Here is a 14,851-nt window from a genome sequence, read left to right on the forward strand (position 1 = left end):
ACGTAGGAATAAGGGGTGATTATGTTCCATTTAGAATGAATTTTATATGACGACGCTTTTTAAGACACAACTTGCTTTTTCACTTTTTAAGAGTCGAGAAAAAGCTAAAGATGACTCTAGTCTCCTTCGATGTATTAACGAGCCCGAAGTGACAAATGCTCGGATGGACTTTTTCAGTTATAGAGTTTGAAAAAGGCCAAAAGAAACTACTCTGGAGTTCTAGGCAAGGGTGTGCCAAACCTTTCGCGAAACCACAGAATACGTTTTACGGTAGGAGTGGTCGATCTTCGTGAATGCTGTGTTCACTGCATCGCGATCAATAGGGCGGCCGACACGGCTTCCTATGGATAAAGGCTTTGTTCCTATAGGGTTCCCCCAATATACGCGACGGTACGCGGGGGCACAAGTCCGTATTAGTGCTATCGTCCCTCAGGAGGAATCACCCACCTTCGTAGAGATCAACAGTAACTATGTTTAACGACGCCGGTTCACGTCTCTACCTAGACCTCTACTGTGTTTCGTTATGTTTCAAAGCGTTGTTAGATAAATTCAGTTCTTTTAGGTTGATCTTGCTTAGCAGTTTGCCTTTACGGATCACCACGTGATGTATGATACAACTCCTAAATGCAGTCTAAGAATGATAAGCAAGCTTTTTCAATTCTTTCAACTTATGAAAACCTTAACTACTGAAGGAAAAGAAAGACATCATCTTTTCAAACAGATCATAGAGCACACACTGATGCACTTTCCCTAAATCGACATGCAAACTGTCAAAATGCACATGCACAATGCAAGTATTTCTTTTCTTCTTCCTTAATGTTGATGTATTACAAAAAGAAAGCTGTTGTATAATTTCGAATTCAATTTCAAGCGAAAGCAATAAGTGTTTGTCCAACAATCAAAAGAACACCTTAAGATTCACTCGTTTCAACACAAGAAATACTGAAATTCGAACCATATAACGAAAGCAAATGCTCAAGCAGCTATGAACAGCAATAAACTAACTCTTAGAATCACAACGACACTTTCTCATAGGTCTAGATTCAAGAGGTCATAGCAAGACTAGTTCACTTTCGCTATGGGAAACTGTGAATGACAGCAAGAAATACAATAAGAACAATCACGGTTTCTTCATACAACTGAGGCAAAATGAAGGCAAAGAGAAGTGGTTTCAGCTGGGTATACAGGTTGACAACAGCCTGCAAAAACAATACTGAAAACTGGGCAACAGACAGTGGGGAATCCCAGTTGCACAAGGCAAAACTGGATCAGCGTAGGTGCTGCACTGTCAATCTGAGATGCAGCGTAGGTAGCCCCTTCGGGACCTGCGTTGCAGTGCAGGTAGCCTTTGTGGCAGCTGCACTGATAAGAAAAGTCACGTCTCTCTCAGATTCCGGGTCACAGTTTGCTAAAAAATGAGCGGTTTTTGGCCAAATCAGAGGCTTTCAGTCAAGTATACACTAGAGGATGATTAAAGGAAGATGAACACTATCACAAAGAGCTAAAAAGAGTGACAGTTCCTTAACAACAGCTGAAAGCAAAGCTATCTAAAGTTTCTTCTTTATGACATGCAAGAGATAGAAGGAAGAGATCCACTTACCGATGTCTTGCGCAAATGGTCGATCCAATCTCCTTCGTTTTCCGCTTGCTCCCAGATCCAAGTCTTTTCACGGGCCCAACTACACGAGATCCTGCAAATAAGACAAGAAAAGGAAACTACAAGAGGCATGCATTCATAATCGATTCAAGGATTAGCATAAATCAAAGACGCAAGTAAGACAATACACCATTGAAACACATGCGAATAGAAGAACCTCAAATGCTTTATTAATATATGGAAGTAAGGTTCAGGCGGTGATACAACCATGAGAGGTCCAATCCAGCATCACCTTCCCGACAGAGAGAAATCTCTTCTTCACCTCCCTCAAGCAATCACCCAATGCTCACAACTGTAAACCAACAGCAATTCTTTGCACTAAATTCCGGCCTCTAGATCCCATGGGATGAGATCCTTATATAGAGTTTTGGAGTGAAGATAAGTCAGCTTGATGTGTGACTTGTTGTCCTCTTCAACTCCAGTTGTTCTTCAGTTCTTCACTTGGAGTTTCTGTCTTCCACTTGGAGTTTTAGAAGCTCTTAACTCATCATTAGGCGAATCTTATCATCAAGTGTCTTTTTAGAAGCTTCCTGGGCACTGGCACTTTGAGAAAAAGATTCCTCCACATGTCCAAGTACGCCCAACGCAGGTAGCCTTTGTTCTACTTGCTATGCAACACAGGTAGCCTTTGTTGTACCTGCTATGCAGCGCAGATGCCTAGTGGAGCAGCTGCAATGACCCAAAACTGACCTGTTTTTGAGTGTTTTTCAGTGGAGAACTGATTTGCAGTGCTGTGGTTTGCTGACCTTGTTCCTCTAAGGGTAAGAACAACTTGTTTAGGGACTTTGGATCCCTTAGATTATTGACATTTCATGCTCTATGTTGTAAGGCACAAAAATGTCTATAACAGTATGATAATACAGAGATTGGAGTTTTAGGCTGAGGCTTCCCCCGAGTTATTTCTTCTGTGTTATGTGTGTTTGATTTCTCATTCATTGTTATATGTGTTCTCTTGATCTTGCTCAATTCGATTAAGCTTCCGCAAACTGTTGTACAAGTAGACCTTGTATTGTTTTTTAGTATATTGCATAATTTGTTGATCTACAATGGGAATTTATACATGGTACCAGAGCTAGGTTGATTTGTAGAGATTTCTACATGGTATCGGAGCTAGCTGATCTATATAGGAAATTCTACATGGTATCAGAGTAAAGGTTATTAGAGCTGTGAACGGTATACAAAGAAGATAATTCGAAGTAAAACAATTTGGGCTACAAGTTTGCAGAGCAGATCTGAAAATTTTTGTGCAAAATTTTAGAAAAAAATAGTAGATCTGGATTCCCTACGAAAAAATACCCAAATTCAAAAAAAAATTGTATGAATTAGAGTTCGGATGATGGAGCTATCACTGATTTAAAATCAGCTCTTTTTCTAGAAAATTTCATCACGGCAGAAAAGATGAAATAGATTGGTGTGCTAGCCAAGAACTTGTATGATCTTGAGGTTCAAGATGCATGCAAAGACTTGAGGAGCAAGGAAAATCTTGGAGACTTGGTGGTTGAGAGGGAGAGTAAATTACCTTTCAACATGCAGCGCCAAAAGATGTCTCAGACAATTGTGAGGGAGCCACAATTGATGAAGTAGCTTCAGGAGGTTGTGGACCAGCCACAACTAGAGAAGTCGAGAGGAGACCGAGTGGAGGCATCCACTCATGCAGAGACCTCTAGTAGGGGGGAATTTCAAGCCAAGTGGGAAGAGGGATCACATGCATCCATACCTCCAGGTCGGAGGTGGGGCGATGTGGACTGACAGTCCCAAGAATGTTGGAATAGGGGCACGATCATTGAGGTACCTAACCTATTTGATTAAACCTTGCTACAGGAACCCCAAAAAGGAGTAGCAGGATTCGTTGAGTGGGTAGAGGCAGATGCGGATGGAGCGGCAGAGAGAGCTACAGTGCAGGAATCCCAAGACAGTGTAGAGCCAGTAGGCTGCAACAATGCGAGAGGCACAAGAGTGTTACACTAGTGTAGGATGGCGTAGTGAGGTGTGAAATGGTGCAAGATGCATGGAGTGTTGCAGTAGCTCAGAGGTCACAGAGGGATCACTTTTCAACGATAGACAAAGATTCAGCATCAACGGATGTTTCTAACCCAAAAGGGAGGTCAGTTGGGAGTTTTTTTTGTTTCTAGAGTTTTTGGAGCAATAACAGTTGGGAGAAGTGTTGCATGTAGAACATTCCAAAGGTTCAAGATCGGGTTCAAGTTGAATTCCTTTCTTGTTGAGAGGGAGTGTTGAAAATAACAACAAGAAATACTAAAAATAGAAGTGCTAAAAAGAGCATTGCTACAAAGAACAATTCGGGTACCAGTGTTGGACATAGCAACAAGGAATGAAAAATAGAAGTCCTAAAAATAGCATTTCTATAAATAGCATTTTAGGTTAGATTCCAATTTTAGTTAGGCCCTGAACTAAATTTGATAAGTAATATTAGAATTTGATCTTAGCAACCATTTGTAAAATAATTAATTAATTCATCTTGAGTTAATTAGTTGTAGAAAATCAAACATGAAGTCTATGTGGGGACATGCAATAGTTTCTCCACTAATTGAGGAATTTATCCATCAATCAAAGAGATAAGGATGAGTTGTAATATTGAGTTGTAATTATTTGGCTCAGTTAATTGAGTCAAGTATAGTTAGATTAGTTCAAATAGTTTGTTGAACTAATTGTGAGTTCAGTTAGTTAATGCTTGTATGCATGTAATTGCTGCTCTCCAGATAACTGAATATTCTCTCATAAATAACTCATGCATGTTAGTTCAGTCAGAGACCCAGTTTAGATCAGAGGAGGGATAATGTACTATCAGTTGGATGAATTTTTCCTATAAATGAAACTCATCCATACAGAAGGATTTATGTCCTTCAGGTTTGTGCAATTATTTGTAAGCCAAGTGAGTTGTGTGAGGTGGAAATTCACACAAGTGGAAGCACTGGACCCCTGGAAAAAATGTGCAAGGAAATAGGAGGTTTGGAGGGCAGAGGAGAGGGTTTTGAGAGCCTTTGCCTGTCTATGAGTAGTATTGTTTGATTGCAGAGAGAGCAAGATAGCTTGAGAGCTGATTCTTTTTGTAACTTGAACAAGATTTCCACTTGTATGATAATACAGAGATTGGGGTTTTAGGCTGAGGCTTTCCCCAAGTTATTTCTTCTATGTTATGTGTGTTTGATTTCTCATTCTCAGTTATATTTGTTCTCTCGATCTTTCTCAATTCGATTAAGCTTCCGCAAAATGTTGTAGAAGTAGATATTGTATTGTGTTTTAGTATATTGCATAATTTTTTGATCTACAGTGTGAATTTCTACACTTTATGTTCCTTCAAGTGAGGGTGCCAAGATGATTTGGGAGGTGCACTATAGTTGGTCACACGATGTTGGGAAATATATTAGATCCAACACTGCCTACACCATCACCAAGTCAATCATCAAGAAGAAAGGCTTGTGCTCTCCTCTTCCTACTCCTAGCTAGCCATGGGAATCTATCTCCATGGACTATATGTATGGCCTCCCTTATACCAAGCAATGGTAATGACTGTCTATTTGTGGTCATGGACATATCTTTTAAGATTAATATATTGGCAACTTTCAATAAGAGTGTCACAGTAGAGGACATTGCCAAACTCTTCATTGAATGAGTATGGGTACATTTTGGGATCCCAAAGATCATTATATCATATCAGGATAGCAGGCTCTTGAGCACATCCCTGTCAAGCATGTGGACACTATTAGACACCAAGCTCACCAAATTGACTACCTTCCACCCTGAGACTAATGTCCAGAGGAAGGTTGTCATTAGGATGATAGTGCACATACTCCTTATGTGGGTCTAGGATTTTAACCATTGTGTATGATTGATGTTGCCATGCCTCATGCGACTATGCAGACATAATCCACACATGTACTATTCGAGGCTGATAAAGTGACCATATTTATTGAACGCATCCAACACATCTTCCAGTAGGTTCATGACATCCTGGAGAAGTCAAATGCCAAGTATAAGTAGCGACATGATCAACATCGGGTGTCACACAAGTTTCACGTGGGCGACAAAGTTTGCATGCATTTATAGAGAAAATGCTTTACCAGTGCCCATTGGAAGCTCTATCCACTCTGTTATGGTCCTTACACCATTACCAAGGTTGTGGGAGATAATGCCTTTGAGCTCAACATTCCCCCATTTCTTGGTCTGCACCTAGTGTTCAATGTGGACCACCTTCGACCATACATCCCACCATTGTTGGACACATCAGACATTGCAGAACAACTCACACCAACAGAGTTAAACCTAGAATACATGGAACATGCCTCAACTAGTTGGATTATGGACACACAAGTCAAGAACACTTGCTAGCAAAATATCCAACTATATTCAGTTGTCAAAGTTCGCCAACTCTTACACCAAGCCAAGTGGCTCACTAGGGACTAGGTTCAACAGAAATCTCCTCACCTCAAGGAGGCTCTACATGTAATGGTGACCATTGCTTCCTAAGGGGGGAGGAATCATGCAGGTAGTTATTGTTTGCCATCCACCTATCCCACCTAGACCTCAAGTCAGCTTCATTTATTTCCTTCCCTATTTCAGCATTTATTATTTTTAGCAGTTTTTTGGGTCCTGAAATTTTGGAGTAGTTTTGACCCCGTAAAGGAAAATTTTTTAAGTCCTTTGTAGGCCCATAACCATAGGCAGGGACCTACGGAAAATCATGTAGTACTGAGAGAGACCTTTATAGCAAGGTATCGTACACACCAAACAGAGATAATATGACCAAGTTATGACCCTAGGAAGTTAATTTCCCAACTAACCCCAAGAGGGCCCACAAACTATTGGAATTACATCTCCAAGGGTGCGATGGGTGAGGATGGACAAATGTCCAGGATAGTTTGCTAAGTGGATGCTCATGGAATCTTCTAGAAACTTCTCTTGTGCCACTTGCCTCTCTGAATTTGCCCAAGGATGAATAAGGGATCTAAAACCATCTGTTATCCCTTCTCTTATGGAACCAATTCTAACAAGTGGAATGACACTAATCAAACCCCATGGATGACTCACACCATTGCACACATCTATAAAAGGATCCCTCATCCAAGAGATCTAGGGGCTGAAATGTTGTGAATTGCAAGGAAGTGCTGATAGTTTGTAAGTGAGCAGAGAGCATTGTATTCTTGTTGGGGTGATCTTGCTATTTCATGAGGTGAAGAAGGATTGAAGCTGTGAGGATGATTCTCAATCAGACAACTGGGTTATAATTCTCCCTTCTATCAATAAAGATCATCATGTTTTCTTCCATATGATTATGCAATTGTGAATGTTATCATTTGTGAATGCTATCATTTGTTCATTATATATCTAATTCTGTAATGTTTATGTTGTAATAGATCACGATGCTTTGACGGTTCTTTGTTGTTGTACTTTTGCAGGTACTCTCCAAGCATGTTAAGTACGGGGAGGAGTTGCAGTATCTGTGAAAGGGGAGAGAGATCAAGCAAGGGATCAAGTGGAAGTTCCAGGTTGGTTCCATTATCTTTCTCTTACCTATTACACATAGAAGAAATCATTGAATCGCTTTAATCTGTTGTTTCTAGGGTAGCTTCCAAACATAGAGGGCTAGCATTCTTTAGGAATACTAGTTTTCCCAGAAACATCTGGGCAACTTTAGAGGGAATTTCCTGAGGCAGTTTGGCATTCCCTAAGGCATATTTGAAGCACTTTCTTTGTAGGTTCATTGGAGACAGTTTGATTTATTGGATCTGTGGACCAATTGGAAGATATTCTGAGGAATTTGGGGCTGCAAGGCTGCAGATCCATCTGGCTAAAATCTGAGACAACAGCGAAGGAAATTTTTGTGGTTACTCGACTGGTCAGCAGCACTTCTTCCCCTTGGCCTCTGTCAGTGCCCTAGGTCCCTGCGCAGCCCTCCTGGTAGAAATGGGTGGTATTCTTGTAATGGTGACTTTGACGGTCAGGCTTATGGTCTCCTACATCCTTGATTCCTTGCAACTCAAGCAAGGCGCCTTCTTCGACATCTGGTCAACCCTGCTAGTCTCACAGTTGGCGTTCATGCTTGGGGGTTCGACTCTCTTTGCCATAGATTCTTGGACAATGTACATACTTGTCGTGCTCGTGTGCTTCGAGGCAAATTTTTTGATAGGTGTGTGGGCTTCGCTTCAATTCCAATGGCTCCAGCTCGAGAATCCATCCATACTCATAACCCTAGAGTGGCTCCTGTTCGCCTGTATTCCATTCACAACTTCGGTAATCTAGACGGAGGGGGCCATGGCAGCCGTGGGAATGTATCACGTGCTCTATTATTTTATGATGATTCTCTGCGTCTTCTACTAGATGTATTCTCTGCCATGACAGTCGTCTTTGAGGACCAAGGCCGAAAAATGATATGGTAGTTAGCTTCCAAATGAAACCCTGATTCTTGGTCCACTCGAATGCACACTTCATACACTAACTTTATTGTTTTTGCCTCTATTGCTTTACATCAAATCTCATCATTTCCATCATTTTTTCTTCCATGTCCACTGTCTGCGACCTCTTCCTACTTTTTTTGGTGCCCCTGTTGTTTCAATTATATGCATCATCTTTTGGCGCATTGTGGTACATTTCAAAGGATCCTCCTTTGCTTCAGCGGATTCAAATTGTCAATGGCACAATTGCACTGTTGGTTGTGATTGTGTGTCTGGAAATCAGGGTTGTCTTTTACTCCTTCAGGAGATATTTGCACGTTGCCCTCCCTGGAATTATGTGCTGGTGACAATTATCATGCTAAGAGGAGCATTGGCAGCAGGAGGTTATGGGATTGGTCTGGTTAATGATGCTTTTGGCTTAGCTGCATTTACTGGATTGTCAATTTTGGTGGCTTCAACCGGGTCGATTGTCATAGGCATACCACTCAAGTTCTTGCCCGCAACAATTATTGTTGGTTTTTATATATCACAGTTTTTCATCAAGAAGAACCTATCATCTTATTTCATATTTGTTGTCTCAGCAAGCTTGCCAATTGTATGGTTTGTTGTGCACAACTACTATGATCTCAATATTTGGTTAGCTAATATGGCACTCAGGTCTGTTTGCAAGTTCATCGTTGCAAGTGTTGTGCTGGCCATGGTGATTACAAGCCTAGCGCTTCTTCCTCCAAAGGCTCATGTTGTGACAGAATGTGGTCTTATAATCCACACATTGCTAGTCTTCTATATTGAGAAAAATGTACAACTGTAATTACTGTCAAAAGTTCGGCGACATGAAGAAAGATTGCTAACAAAGGATTGCTTCTGAACAAAAGAAGTAGGGAGGGTCTCATTGGAAATCGAATATTGCACAACATTCTAAGCAGAAGAAATACCTTTACGCCTTTATGGCTAAGAGGTCCTCAGATCATGCCCCTTCTTCTAGCTGGTACATTGACTCTGGTGCATCACATCATTTCTCTCACAGGCGTGACTAGTTTACTGACTTATCATCTTTTAGTGATTCTGTGGTATTGGGCGGAGGTGAGGAGTACGCAGTGGTTGGGAGAGGTACAGTTCAGATCCATTCTGATGGGTACACACTCATCTTCCTGAATGTGTATTATGTTCCTGGTATGGAATTTAATTTGCTCTCTATCGGCTAGATTATGAGGAACTCTCCTTAGCTTGATGTGGTGTTCAGTGCGCACAAGTGCTCCCTTATTGACAAGAAAACTCGTCTTATGGTTGTTTTTGGCCCAGAGGATCATGGCCTACACAGGCTTCTTGAAAATGGTGATTCTCCAGAAATGGCTATACCAGCTCGTGTTTGTCCCATCAGCACTCTGTGGCATCAAAGATATGGGCGTCTAAACATTCAGTATCTCTCTCAACTTTCTTGGGAGGGACTTGTGTCAAGGTTACCTGATATTCAAACTCAGCATTTGGGAGTGTGCGGCACCTGTCAAGCTGGAAAGAAACATTGGTCTTCATCAAGGATGGAGAATCTTGGCACGCATCTAAGGTACTCCAATTAATTCATGTTGATATTTGTGGTCCTATGAATACATCGCCAGTTACTGGTTGCGAATATGTTTTGTTTACTATGGATGATTTCAGTAAAAAGATGTGGGTGTACTTTCTAAAACATAAAACTGATGTATTTAGTATCTTTCATAAGTTTAAGTCCTTAGTTGAAAAAGAGTTTGGCTGTAATATCATAACTCTTAGGACAGATAACGGGGGGGAACTTGTTCTTCTTCTTTCTCCAAATTTTGTGATACCCATGGCATCAAACACCAGTTAACTACACCCTACACTCCTCAGCAGAACGATGTTGTCGAACATCGCAACTGTATGGTTGTTGAAATGGCTTGTTCCATGTTACAACACAGGAGTGTTCCGAACAAATTTTGGGTTGATGCAGTCTTTACTGTTGTTTATATTCTAAACCAATCACCTACTCAGGCTGTTAGGGAGAAGACTCCAGAAGAGGTTTGGTCTGGCCGTAAACCTAAGATTAGTCATCTCAAAGTGTTTGGCTCGGTTGCATATGTTTGGATTCCAGCTGCTAAGCACTCTAAGTTGGATTCCAAAAGCCAGAAACTCATGATGATAGGGTACAATGATCACCACAAGGCTGACAGGCTGATAGATATAGACACTGATCATCTTATCTTTAGTCGGGACGTAGTATTTGATGAAGACAAAGTGTTCTTTCAGTCTCCTCCTTTTGAGCAGTGTTCTAACGATCAGTCTCATAGTGCTTTTCTTCAATTAGCTCCACCTGATGGGAGGGATGATGCAACATTAGTATTCGATGATGCACTACCTGAGTTCCCTCTAGAAAATAATCCACCTCTCACTGCTCCTGTTGTTCCTGAGCCTCCTCCACCTACTCCAGATATTGGTTCTTCTACTCTCCGGCCTAAATTGTGCGCTAAAACTATTGGTGATCTCTGGGATAATGAGCTCCTTGAAGGTAGAACTTCCAGAAATAAGAGCAAACAATAGCCTATAGTAAATTTTTACCTAATAGCTAACATACACTGTGCTTTTAAGCCTCAAACCTCTTCAGAGGCTAAGGGTATATCTGAGTGGGAATAGGCTATGGAAGCTGAATTCCAGAGTCTTCAAAAGAATCACACTTGGACCCTTTCTGATCTTCCTGTAGGGAAGAAGCCCATTAGCTGCAAATGGGTGTATAAAGTGAAATACAAAGATGACAAAACCCTAGACAAGTATAATGCTTGCCTTGTTGCTCGAGGGTTCTCACAGAAGGAAGGCATAGACTATGAGGAGACCTTTGCTCCTACATGCAAGATGAGTACCATATGGCTTGTCCTTGCCTTAGCAACTCAATTCAGTTGGAAAGTCCATCAGATGGATGTAAAGAGTGCTTTTCTAAATGGTGAATTATAGGAAGAAGTCTACATGACACAGCCTCCAGGATTCAAGGTTGTCGGTCAAGAACAGAAAGTTTGTAGATTAGTCAAAAGCACTCTATGGTCTGAAACAAGTCCCTCAGGCTTGGCACATGAAAATTGATAAGTACCTAACAGATCATGGCTTTCATTGGAGTCCATCTTATGCAAACCTATATATCAAGCATATTGCTGATGATATTTTATTTGTGGTTGTCTATGTGCATGGAAAATTTTAGGGGCTAATGTTCGCCCAATGGGCTAATTTTCCATGATTTTTCCACAAAAAAGATTCGCCAATTTCCAATTTTATAAAAGACGATTCGCCCAAATTTTAGAATATAAAATTATTTTACCTTAAAAATCGCCAACATTATATAGAGACTATATATAAAATAATTATAAATTTGATTAATTTTACAAATATATCAATAAACATTTATAATTTGCATATTAGGGATTAATGAGATTCGCCAATATTTTAAACTTCAAGAAAATTTGCCGTCCTTAAAATTTTCCTTGTCTATGTGGATGAACTTATCATTACTGGCAGTTTAGCACATTTGATCCATGCGATCAAATAGGATTTGTGCAACACTTTTGATATGACAAATTTGGGACTTCTTGATTACTGTTTGGGGGTTGAAGTCTGGTAGACTGAGAACAACATCTTTCTCTCTTAGTCCAAGTATGCCAGAAGTCTTGTGGATAGGTTCAGAATGTAGGATTGCAAACCTGCCACGACTCCTAATGAGCCAGGGCTCAAACTTTCAACTTAGTCATCCTCACCACTTGTGGATGAATCTTTATTTAGGCAATTAGTGGGCAACCTCATCTACCTTACTGCCACTAGACCTGATATTAGTTTTGTAGTGAGCTACATTTCATGCTTCATGATAGCTCCTAAGGTTGATCATTGGACAATAGCAAAGTGTGTGTTGCGGTATATGAGTGGTACTCCTGATTATGGACTTTTGTACACTCAGAGTTCAAATCCTACACATAGTGGTTACATAGATTCTTACTGAGCAGGTTCGGTTGATGACCGTAAATCTATAGCTTGGTATGTGTTTTGCCTGGGATCTGGTGCTATCACATGGACTAGTAAGAAGCAGTAGGTAGTGGCTCTCTCCTTGACAGAAGCAGAGTATCGGGGAGTAGTTAAGGCATCTTGTGATGCAGTTCAGCTTCGACGTATGCTTGCAGATATGCATGTTTCCTAGGCAGGTCCTACTCCCTTATCCTGTGAAAATCAGGGATTGCTCAAACTCGCCAAGAATCCAATCTTTCATGAATGAACAAAGCATGTGGAAACCCATTGTCACTACATCCAAGAGCTTGTTGAAGACAAATCCCTTAAGTTGTTGTATGTTCCCACAACGGAGTAGCCATCAGACATCTTCACCAAGCCCCTTGGTCTTGATATGTTTGTAAAATTCATAGGGTCTATAGGTGTTGTAAATAGATTGAGCATTAAGGGAGGGTATTAGAATAATGATATTTTAGTGTTTAATGCTCATTTATGTATTTCTGTGATCTTATTACCAGTTTCTTATTAGAAATTTATTGTTTCTATTTCTTAGTAGAAACTTGTTGTTTCTGTAAATACAGCTGTATTATTTATTCAACTTCATTGCTCATTGTAAATCAATTCAATTTATTGATTAGAAATTGGAAAATGCAATATCACTAATTTCATAATGCTCGAGAATATTGGATGTCGTAAGAGTCATACAACTCAATTTCTCGTCATTAATTTTACAATATGTAACCATTCAATATAATATTTTTAGTTGGTTTTCAAATTATTACAACACTTTTTTAGTTTATGACATTTGTTTGATGCTTAGGTGGAACAAAAAGCAAAACATTTTTGTCAAATAATTTATTTGTTACTGAAGAAATTGGTTATGTCGTTAGTCCCTAAAGGGGGCAAAGGGAAGAAACTATCAAACTATGTATACTATTTGTCTTGTACTTTTCTAATTTAGGTTGGCTAGGAGAACACTGCAATTTTCCTAGTTTATAACAACTGAAAGTAATTTCCCACTTATCCCAAGTAACTTGATCAAGATATAAGAGGATCTTATTATCACCAAAATATGAACTTGGATAGTCAAAAAAGGAGCACAGCATTTAGTCATTGGTCTGAGAGAAATAAAAATTCAAACTAGTAAGAATTGAATGTAGATATGAAAATATGAATTATATCTCGAAATAATATAAGGAAATACAAAATAATTCGAATTAATTGTAAATATGATAGTAGATTATTTATATTATCAACTTAAATAAATGATGATGTTTAATCATTTATCTAAAATAGACATGACAATAAGTTTATAGGTGCCAAAATAAAATTTTATACCTTGTCTACAACTATCTTGGAATATTCAATCCTCATTTTCCTTAATTTCTCATTGCCACTTAAGAAATTTCATTCAAAGTGCACAAAATCAACAAGTGGAGTTTTATAAAACACTTTATTTTCAAAAATGATTTGACAAAAAAATGAATTATCTCATTGGGTTCAACTAATAGATCCAAAAATCGAGCATTATGTATCTCATAACTTTTCTTCTCTGCCACAAATACACTATATATTAGAGTTTTTATAACTTAATTTATTGCTTGAATGTGTTTTAACCATTAACTATCTAAAAGTTATGTTTTCAGCAACTAAATTTGTTTAATTTATAATCTTGAAAGATTTAGTTAATGGATCAGACTCAATGATATCAAATCGAATTAGAAGTCCACCAAGTAATGATGGTTGAAATTTCACTAGGAATAGTTTGACCAGTACATTAACATTTAAATCATCGTATGAACTCTATTTAAACACTTCTGGAACTTCTATACATATTTGAACATCCACATTTCTATTGTAAAAAATTGAAAATAAATAACAACACTTAAGTTTTCATGAATTTTATCACATTGAACTGCAAGCTTTCTCATCTCAAATTCAACTTTCCAAGATTTTTGAATTCTTATGGTAGGTTTGAAATCACCTTCTGCAATTCCCTCTTCTAGCTCACTTAAATATACTCTCCTCAAAGAAAGGAATTAAGCATTGAGTTGATAATCTGGAATTTTATCCAAATTTTTACTTCTTTTTTGCAAATAAAAAATTATAGATGATGTTTTTTTACATCTTACAAAATGATATTTTAGAACTTTAGTGATACATTCTAAAAAAATTGTTCAACTCTTTGTACCATATTTAGTGAAGCTCTCTCAGTTATGCAACTTAAATATTGTATTCTTCATTATATCTAGTGAATCATTATTTGATGTTTCAATCAAATCTAGTCTAAATTTAGAACAAAGTTGATTGAAGAATCAAATAATGACTCATCAACTACAATAAATAATTCAATGGTTAAGATGGTTAACTATGAAAGTTTCGCTAAATTTGTTATAAAGAGTTGAACAAATCTTTTATAATCTATCACGAATGTTTTATAATATTGTTGTGTGAGATGTAAAAAAACATTATCTATAGTTACTTATTCGCAACAAAGAGGTCAAAAGTTTAATAAAATATTATATGATAGAATCGATGTTTAATTACTTGCATTGAAGAGAATATATTTAAATGATCTAAAAGAGAGAATTGTAGAAAGTGATTTCAAACCTACTCTAAAATTTCTAAAATTCATGAAAGTTAAATTTGAGACAATGAAGCTCGCAGACCAATGTGATGAAATTCATGAAAAATTCAAACATTGTTAATTATTTTCAAAAAAATCTAGTAGAAAAGTAGAAGTTCAAAGATGTATAAAAGCTCCCAAAGTGTTTAAATTGAGGTCACA

At 38.5% G+C, this 14,851-nt stretch overlaps 1 pseudogene; it reads left to right on the forward strand.

Moving 5' to 3' along the window:
* Positions 1-8,881, forward strand: part of LOC149144943 (uncharacterized) — a 95,703-nt pseudogene extending 86,822 nt beyond the window's left edge.
* The last annotated feature ends 5,970 nt before the right edge of the window (positions 8,882-14,851 follow it).

This window comes from Pinus tabuliformis, chromosome X (assembly GCF_031772625.1).
Source record: "Pinus tabuliformis cultivar Carrire ecotype Pingquan chromosome X, CPIR1, whole genome shotgun sequence".
In the NCBI taxonomy this organism is placed as follows: domain Eukaryota; kingdom Viridiplantae; phylum Streptophyta; class Pinopsida; order Pinales; family Pinaceae; genus Pinus; species Pinus tabuliformis.